This window comes from Thamnophis sirtalis, unplaced genomic scaffold (assembly GCF_051295495.1).
Source record: "Thamnophis sirtalis isolate CommonGarterSnake01/CBP01778 unplaced genomic scaffold, rThaSir2_p1.2 scaffold_3, whole genome shotgun sequence".
Classification (NCBI taxonomy): Eukaryota; Metazoa; Chordata; class Lepidosauria; order Squamata; family Natricidae; genus Thamnophis; species Thamnophis sirtalis.
In genome coordinates this window covers 70923353-70933664 of record NW_028261383.1, presented here as the reverse complement: position 1 = coordinate 70933664, position 10312 = coordinate 70923353, and the positions used below count along the sequence as shown (strand labels likewise).

General features: G+C 40.1%; 1 pseudogene; it reads right to left on the bottom strand.

The window, feature by feature from the left end:
* Positions 1 to 8282: 8282 nt before the first annotated feature.
* Positions 8283 to 8382, bottom strand: LOC148048001 (U6 spliceosomal RNA; annotated as a pseudogene).
* Positions 8383 to 10312: the final 1930 nt, after the last annotated feature.

Sequence of the window (10312 nt, the reverse complement as noted above, 5' to 3'; positions counted from 1 at the left end):
AGTGCTGGCACATGTGCCAACCCTCCAAAACTGTCCATGCCGCTGCATTTTGGACCAATTGTAGCTTCCAAATATTCTTCAGGAGTAGCTTCATGTAGACCATGTTGCAATACTCCAAGCAGGAGATAACCAGGGAATTGAGTGACTGAGCTCAAGGCATCCCTCTCCTTTGAGGCAGAGGTCCTGCCTTTCCTTCAATCATTCATTCAACCATCTGTCAACTATCCACTGCAACTCAATCATCCCGTGGGAGCAATGTTAGGTGAGAAGCTCCTACAGTACCAGAAGGAGCTCTCCTCATCCCCATCCCTTTTCACATCCAATCTACCCCACCTCAGGACTAGTCTGCAGGGGGTGAGTGGAGATGCAAGAGAAATTGCCCTACCCTGATTCCCACCCAGAGATGCCAAAGGATACCAAACATCCCCTCCTACATTCACACCAACAACCCCTATGCTCTCACCCTAGAAGTTGCTGTTAACATCAATTAACAATGACTGTTAAAATATCACAAAATATTTGCCTACGAAGAAGATATTGCTTCATCGTTAGTGGGAAATATTGCCTTTTCCAAAATGGGTTATATATTTCCAAAAGCCATTCCTTAACATCTAGAATAATATCACTTTTCCAATTTCTCAATATCATTTTTTTTAGTCATCCCTCAGGCTTTAATTCCTAATAGATAGTTAAACTCCAAAGCTTTGGTATATAAATCTCCCTTACATTAACATCTTTTAATATAAAATACCACTCTAAAAAGTGTTAAATATTCACAGGGCCATATCATATAGGTCAATGAACCCTCTTTTTCTTTTTTTACATCTCCAATAAAGAAAATGTGTTGTACATGTATGCACACGCTTGTATGTGCGTGCGCAGAAACACACCAGTAGGTAATAAAAAATTATGCCTTTCTAAACTGCCTTTGCTTTGATTCACCAAACCCTTAGAAGCAGTTTAAAGGCAACCGTGATTATATTCATTTATGCCAGCTCAGAAAAGCTGAGAGCAAAGAGCGAAAATCATGGCCCCACCCTGAGCTATTGCAAGCCTTGAAGCAATACAAATCTGCTCATCCCCACTCTCTACGGAATGGAAAGAAATACAAGAAAAACACAGTACTCAATGCTTTCCATATCAGCTGATCCACTATCTAGAGAAGAGGAAAACCAACAAAGTTTCTTTCATTCCTACTTGCTCCTAAAAAGAGCTGCAAAGCCAAAAAGCTACTGCACTCTTTTAAGGTCTTGCCGTTATGGGGCCCAAAGCTTTGGAGACAGGACAAGGAGAGGAAAAAGAAAGTTACATTACCTAAAAATGAACCAATTTAATTAGTTTGGCAGCAGTTTCAACTTAATCCACAGCTGAGCCTCAAATAAATCAATCATAGTCTCCAATAATGCAGACTTCATGGAGACACAGCAGTCCAGAGCTGTTTTTTGTTTTGTTTTTACAACTGCAGAACCCTTCCAAGGAAATTCTTATGGGCACCAGGCCCATTCAAAATTAGGTAATCTGTTCCATATACCATGTTATGTATGTACTTAATTTTAGTTGGAAGAAAAAAAGAATCTGATTGTTTCTCATTAGCATACATCGGTTATACACGCAATAAATTGAGCCTCCCCAGATCTTAACAGTAGTCCACCAAAAGGAGCTTTGATTTAGCTTTTTAAACATTTCATGTAGAATTACTTTATCTTATACTGTGAAGATTCATCAACAACCTACAGGATCTAAACATCCTGGTTCGTTTACTTGACTGGATTCCATCCCATTTTGTGTGAGAATTTTAGTTTCCAGAATTTCCAACCAGCATGGCCCACCCAGACTGGAGATTCTAGGAGTTGTAATCTGCACACACATTAGCTTAGTAAATAGAACAGAACAGTACAGAATAGAATACAATGGAATAGAATCAGGAAGGGACCTTGGACATCTTCTAGTCCACTTTCTGCTCAGGCAGGAAACCCTATACCATTTCAGACAGGTGGTTATCCAATCTCTTCTTAAAAATGTCTAGTGTTGGAGCATTCACGACTTCTGGTTAGAGAAAATTGGTGTCCATTAAGGCATGAGTCCCCAATCTTTGGTCTGTGGTACCATGTAAATGATGGATGAGAGTGCAAAGCTCCTTTGTTGGAACTATTCTATTCTATTCTATTCTATTCTATTCTATTTAGCATGCATGTGTGAAAAACCATCCCCTCCCTTACCACCAGTGGTGGGTTTCAAATTTTTTTAGAATCTCTTCTGTAAGTGTGGCCTGCTTTGTGGGAATGGCTTGCTGGCCATGTGACCAAGTGGGAGTGTCTTGGCAGTCATGTGACTGGGTGGATGTGGCCAACTTATAAAATGTGGTGAAACTCACTTAACAACGCTCTTGCTTAGCAACCAAAATGTTGGCTCAGAAACTCTGGCATTTGAAGCATGCAAGTCTTAAAGCTTTCCAGTTACAAGACCCTTGCACCCCTAACCCTTTAGAAAAAAACCCCAGGGGTGTTCAAACTTGATAGCTTTAAGACTTGTGAACTTCAATCCCCAGAATTCCTCCTCTTGCTCTTCATCTTGATGATGTGCAGACGGGCGGGGGGGAGCTGGAACCGGTTCTAAATGGCATTGTAGATTTGTGGAACCTCTTCTATAGAAGAGGTTAGAACTGGCAGGAACCCACCCCTGCTTACCACCACTGCCAGTCCTCAGAGCCAGAAAGTTTGGGGACCACTGCATTCAGTTTTTTGGTACTTATGCAACAGCTTCAACATCGTTCTCTTAATTGAATGTTTCTTCCAAAACATGGTGTCCTTCTGATATGTTGCATTATAGCTTCTATAATTTCCAAACAGCTACCAAGTGGGAGCTTTATTTCCCCCTATCCAGCAATTGAGGAGGGCTCGGTTCCATACTTCACCAAAGAGGCGACTCCTCCAGGCCTAACATTTTTGAAAGGTAGGCTGTTTATTCTAAGGCGACCACAAAACCTGGGATTTCTGCGGTAGTTAAATCTGTGAGTCAGTGTTTCTCAACCTTAGCAATTTGGAGATGTATTCAACTCCCCAAAAGCTGCTGGGGAATTCTGGGAGTTGAAATCCACACATCTTCCAGTTGCTACAATTGAGAAACACTACTATAAGTCACTGTCACTATGCTAGCAAAACATGCTGGGTTAAGAAACCACTGTTGTTCTTAAAAAACAGCAATCAAGAAACAAGTTAGCATATTTTTCCTGAGAGCTCAGCTGTCAGCCAACCAAAGTGAATTCCACTGCATGACCCACATGCCTTCTCTCATCCTCCCCTTCCCCAGAGATACCACTGTTTCTGGCTTACCCAACAGGCCAAAAACTTAGCCAACCTAGCAATCTGGGGCATACCTGCCCTTCAGATCAACTCCTCTTGCACCACAATTTGATCTCATTTCAGCTTGACATTTAAGGTCACTTTGACCTTACAATATCATTGCAAAAATCAGACTAAACTAGCATAAGATGCTTAAAACCTGAAGCCAAGGCTAGAAAAAGCATGGAATTATAAGTGGGATGAAAACCAGGGCTTTCCAGCATTTGTCAAGAAAAGTAAGAACCATCGTTTTGCTTAGAATTCACATGGGTCCTGCAAAATATTTATTCATTCAATATATCCTGGCTTTTCTTCAGGAGCTTTGTCAATATAGTGTTTTGTTTCCTATCAAGTCTACCATGTAAGAGAGAACGAATGTCTTAAACCTGGTGTCTTTTATCGACAGAGATTTCACCTTGAGTCACCAATTCAATCCTAGAGATTTTACCAACAACAGCACTCTCTCATTGTCCTAACTAGATTGGTAACTGTATATCAATATTATACTTGCAGGGTGGTATAATTCAGAATGTAATCTATCAAAGATTCACATGTGTTTGCCTTCACTCCTGATAACCATATGGCTACATCCAGGTTAGCAACAATGTGATGGATTGTCACTGCCTTCTTCATTGATGTTTTTAGGTACCTACTTTAGCTAGACTCTTAGCACTTTCTAGTGGTCTCTCATCCAAGTACCAATTTCACAAGATCCAACCCTGCTTGGACTCTGATCTGCCACTTGCTGTGTCCTATAATCTAGCCTCCAATGTTTACAAGAATCAAATATAATTTAAATAGTCAATCAAATCTGTTGGGCTTGGCCATTGTTGCTCATTGTCCAGTAAATTGCTTGCCAAAAAGAGACCATCTCATATAGTAATTTGATTCTGCTCTCATTAACATTGTATCCTTCTATGGATAGAACGATAGTACATCACCATCCCAGAGCAACCAAATGATGTAGCCAGGATCTTATCCCAGTCCATGGAGGCTCTGTCATTCTGGATAGTGAAGAACAGGACCAAATGTAACACTGACAAAACCGAGTGGCTGAGGGTATTTGGACCATCCAGATTTGGAGATCCTTTCATCTTTTGACCTGAATGAGGCTGTGCTCCTTGGACTTGTAGTTTTTCCTTGAGTAGCAGGTATCAGCTATGGCCAGCAAAGCCTACATACAATCCCATCTGGTAGGTAATTGCATCCATACCTAGACTGGGAAGTCTTTAAGGCAATCGCTCATGTTTTGATCACCTGTTGTTTGAACTATTGCAATGCATTCAGGAATGGAATGCAGTCGGTCCAGAATGCAGCAGCCTGGCAGTGATGGGCGTGCTGAGAGATGCCCATGCAACCACTTCTGCCAAACACACTACACTGCTTATACAGTACCCTTCCAGCAGAATTCGAGCTATAAAGTCTTCATGGCACAAAGCTTGGTTATCTGAGGGACTGTCTGCCATTGTTTTGTCCATTCTATGTGATCTGAACATTTCGAGATGTTCTTGGTCCCATTGATTGAACAGAATTATCTGATGAGATGCAGGAAGTATGCCTTCTCTGACATCATTCCTACTGCCTGCACCTTAACCATAGAGCAATGCAACCAGGCTGATTTTCTTTCAATACACTCATGATACATCTAATATTATAAAAACTTCTGCTTTGCTATATGTGACCCTGCTGGTCCAGAAGAATTGTGACAATTCTTTTTTTCCTTGCCTCCCCAACCTATTCAGGCACAGAACTTCCATAGTTGCACTTTGGAAAAGTGCCTGCATGAAAATATATGAAGTCCTGCCATTGTCAGTGGGGATTTATGACATCTACCCGTGCTACCAAAGCAAATAGAATGGATATGCTCCTCTTTCCCTTACGCAGCCAGTGCCGTATAATGGGATATAGGAAGTGTGTTCTTTCCATGGCAGCCCCTGCCTTGTGGAACACCCTTCTCCATGAAGTTCAGCAGTCCTCTATCCTCCAGTGGTGGATCCCGTTGCAACCAGTACACTGCAACGGAGCCAGGCGTCCACCACTTGCACGCGCACAGCACACACATGTGTACTTACCACCTGTGATGGTCCAGCTGTTCAGTGGAGCATCGTGCAAGCGCCGTATGCTCAGTGAGCCTGCACAAAAGCCCCAATCAGCTCAAATATAGGTAAGAAGGATGGGCAGGGGGATGGGCAGGTGGGCCCTGTGGAACACCATACTGGAACGGTACCTGGTGCTCCCAGCAGGCACCAATAAGCCTGTACTGGGGCATACCGGTCATATCCCACCACTGCTACCCTCCTAGAAAAGCACTTCAGACCTCACTTTACCCCCAATTGTATGGCTAGGATGTGATGAAGAATTAGCAAGAGGTGGACTTAACTCTTGGTTAAGGGTGTTAAATTCCAATATTTATTAAGGAGAGAGAGAGACAGAAAGAGAGAGAGAGAGAATTGTAAAGATTGGGAACCTCCCAGAGTTTGATGTCAGATAGGTAGCTATATTAATGTTTTAAAGAAGTAGACATATACCTAGGAAAATAGCATTTTAACAGTGAAGCAGCTTTCCTATACCAAAAAGTTCAGATGTTTTTCCTAAACAAATACACACACAAAAACCACATAATGTGAGGTGTAGAAATGTACCTTTCCTTTTTGTGTAGACTTGAAGGGGGGCATATCATGGGATTTTTGTCATTGTAGGAGCTGCCATTCACTGAGTGATTGATGGTGTTGCAGTCTTCTTTTGATTGGCTGGAGGGAGCATCTGATTGGCTTCTGCTGCTCTCTGCAAGGTTGCAGCTTTCCACGGTCACTAGAAGTGAACTGGTACAAAGGGGCTTAAGGGAAGAAGGAAAGGTTGCAAAACAATAATGCCTCCCTTGCTCCTCCATTCAGAAATGCCTCTTGAAATAAGGGCCTTTTGAAGCTCAGCAGAGATGCAGTTAGAAACAACCCTTCATCATTTGTTTTATTCCAACCAAAATGTAATTTAAGAGACATAATTTTAAAACTTATGTTAAAAATCTCTTGAGCAATTTCTGTTTGAGATAGGCATATGTGAAAACTAAATCAGCAACACAATTGCAATGCAACATTTATCCAACTGTTTTTATCAAACAAATGCCAACATTGGTATTGCACATAGTATCGGTACATTTTGTGGTCTGATGTTAAAGTCTTTTAGAACCAAGATCAAAATATTGCAAAAAATATTTTAGTAAATGAAATGCCAGTATTTGGTCATGTATTAAATCTTGGTATATTTTATGATGAAGGACATTTAAACAATTATAGTCAAATGAAAATGGAGGTATGATGATGGTAACATGTATAAATATCTAAATTCTTGAGTTAATATGAATTATGTGTGTTGACTGTGGAAGAGACAAAAAGGAAAGGTGCACGAAAGTCTTTTTGTAACCAACTGATATGCTTTCTACAGTATGTAAAGAAGAATGTGTTGTGTTTGTTTTGAAAATAAAAAAATAAAAAAATATTTAAAAAATATTGCAAAAAAAATGGGGTTGCCAGACTGAACAAGCAACAATTAAACAAGGCTCCTAAATGTTGCTGTTTGTAAATGTTATTTGGAACTTTGTGTATTTGTTAAGTTATCCCTTTAGGTTAGTTGATTAAAAAGGACATATTTAATATCCTGTTAAAAATTATTTGAATAGAACACCATTAAGTTACCTATTATTTCCCATAAATAGTTTGCTCAATTTCATGTAACTGCCTGATATTTACATTATTGGACTACTCAGCTGCCGTTCTTAATTGTGTGAGAACCAGATGGTCAGCTATAGAACAAGTATGGACAGGATATATTTTTTTCTGGGCAGAAAATCACATCTGATCTTCCAGTGATCTATCGGAGACAAACTTTTAAAACTACTGGTAATAGAGCCAGAACAACTGGATTGGATTGGATTTATTACATTTATATGCCGCCCTTTTCCCCGAAGGGGACTCAGGGCGGCTCACAATTCAATCAGGGAAGGGGGTACAGACAGGGGGATAAAAAGACGAGACATAACAATACAAAATTTAAAAACACACAACAACCATACCATTCAAGAAGGGGGGCAAAAACTCTTTAGCCCCAGGCCTGTCGGAACAGCCATGTTTTAAGGGCTTTGCGGAAGGCCTGGAGGGTGGTGAGGGTTCGAATTACCATGGGGAGTTCGTTCCAGAGGGTCGGAGCAGCCACAAAGAAGGCTCTCCTCCGGATAGTCGCCAGTCGGCATTGGCTGGCGGATGGAATTCGAAGGAGGCCTAATCTGTGGGATCTGATCGGTCTATTGGAGGTAATTGGCAGCAGGCGGTCTCTCAACTGCACATACATGCAAACATACACTGCCATCACATATATTTATACATACTTTAGTTAAAAGCACATAAAGACTACTCTCAAGACATATGTTCCATGAGGTTGTGCAGCACTTTGGATTCATAGGCAGGAAAGAATTTCCAAGTACGTGGGAGGCTTCCTGATGTTCTTGACTGCTAGTCTTAAAACAGCTGCCTTTTCTGTATGGATCACACAGCTGCTGCTGCTGCTGCTACTACTACTACTACTACTATTGAAATCTCAAAAAAATAGAGGTTTGGTTTAAGAAGTTGCAGATAGGCATATTGAAAGGGATTTTAAAGATGGCTGCTGTGACTATGTATTTAAAGCCCTGCCCTTTTATGTGCAAGACTGAGATCTCACATTGAATATATCATCATTCATCTTTTCCCACAGCCATTTTCTATGCCATCCGTCATCTACTGCAATCAGAAATGGTGTCCATTTATCTTCTGTCTTGCCCTCCGAGTCTTCCCCAAGATCATCTTCTATGAACTTTAAATCCCTAGTCTCCTAATCCTAAGAAATCATGAAGTTGTAGGGGAAGGAAGAATCCATTAAGCTATAGATATAACTATGGATTTTCATATAAATGCTTTCCCATTTTACTCTAAAAAAAATATATGCAGGGACCATGCTAATCTTCTCTGTATCATTCCAATTTTAGAATATGTGCTGCCGAAGCAAGCAGTCGTGAAAGAAGTGTAGATTTATTTTCTGACCCATTGAGAAGATAACAACCAGAAATGTCCCTATTATTGGTAGTGTTAATAGTGCCATGTTTTCCCAAAAATAAGACAGGATCTTATTTTCTTTTGACCTACGAAATAAGCATTTTGCCTTATATTCAGGGAGGCCTTATTATTATTTTTTTAATTTTATTTTTTATTTTTCATTACACAAACAACAATGGGAAAGGGAGGAGATGGAAAAAAAAGAAAAAAAGGGGGGGGAGACCCATCTTCACATACAATATGGGGGAGGCCTTACTATTTTTGAGGTGCAGGAGGTGGCGAGCATGGTCACCTCATGACTGCTGCTGTGTTGCCTTATTTTCAGGGAGGGCTTATTTTAGCACATGCGCTCAAAAGTCTGATTGGGCTAATTATCCGGGGAGGCCTTATTTTCAGGGAACAAACAAGGTAGTAGTATTTTCAGGATCTAAGAATCCAATTAGGGCTGGACAGAACCTCTATCAGAAGTTTTTGTTGTGACTGATGATCAAAACATAGATTGGCCAGTCTATTTGGGAAAGGAAAAATATAATCAACAAGAATAGGTATTAGCTCAAAATATATTTTGAAACACTAAGGAAGATATGAGTGAAGCAAACTTCTCTATTTCGATCTTACTATGCCCAGAATTGTATTGCCAAGAGTTGGTGATATCAACATACTATTTAATATTTAAATCCCAATTTACTCAAGTATAATGATGTTACTAAATATGGGGTAGAAATCTATATTTCAATAGATTGGTTATTTATCTTGTATAATTTGGCACTGCATCCTTCACAACTCAAGTACATAAATTTATGTTGCTATAACTCATAACATGTTTATCCCAATTACCGGTATGTTGTAATCAATGGAAGCTTAAGAAACTATTGTGTAATTTCTCCACATAACAAAGAAATACCTGACTTCATTTTTTTTCCACATGCAGCATGTCCAATCTGCCAATTTTTTTTAAAAAAAGAACTGGCTTCTATTGTCTACACTAGGAACAAGGTATTCTGTCATTCCGTAATGAGATAAGTGACTTTTGTTCAGGCTTACCTATAACTGATTGCTGCCGATAAAGGAAGCCAAGTTCTGTACATTTGGCAACGTTTCTAGGGGTACACAGTTGTAATCTCAGAATGCACATTCTCCAAAAGCTATTGTGAGAGCAGTTGTAAATAGAACATTTTGTGCCTGGAGACAAGAAATGGACTCCAAGATTCAGACCACATCTCCAGTCTGGATGTGACCAGGGAATCAAAGAAATCAAGATGGTGGGCACACCAAAGCAATTGAAGCCCCATTCCTTTTTTGGCTGTCACAGCCCCATTTTTACTACACACACCCCATTGAGTATCCCTAGATGTGACCATTGGCCCCATTCATCCTTGGATGTTATAACCAGGTGAATGTCCATGGTGATTCTCAATCATATTTACCTCATGGTTATTCTAAAGGCGTCTTTTTCCAAAAAGCAACTGGATTCTCTTGCTGCTGTTGTTTATCTGAAGAAGCTTCTTCGATGAGAAGGGAAACAGTTTCAAACAAACGAAACAAAAAACCCCGAAAAAATCCAATTGCCTTTTGGGGGTGGAAAGCACCTTTGGGTTATAGTCAAGTAATTCTCAGCTTCTAGATAAAACATATTCTGTAAAAAAGAAAAAGAACACTTTATTAACTAACTATAAACTAAAACCAAAGATATTTAAGCTGGGGAGTGGTGGGGGAATCAGAACAATTAGAATAATTAGCTCATTCAATCTCAGGGAGGCAATTCCAGATACTAATGATTGGTGACCTTGCAGAAATTATTCCCAACATAAGGGGAAGTAAGAAGAGAGGCTTTACACGTCATTGAGGAGGAAATACAAGAAAGTCACATTTCCTGTGTTCCCAAAT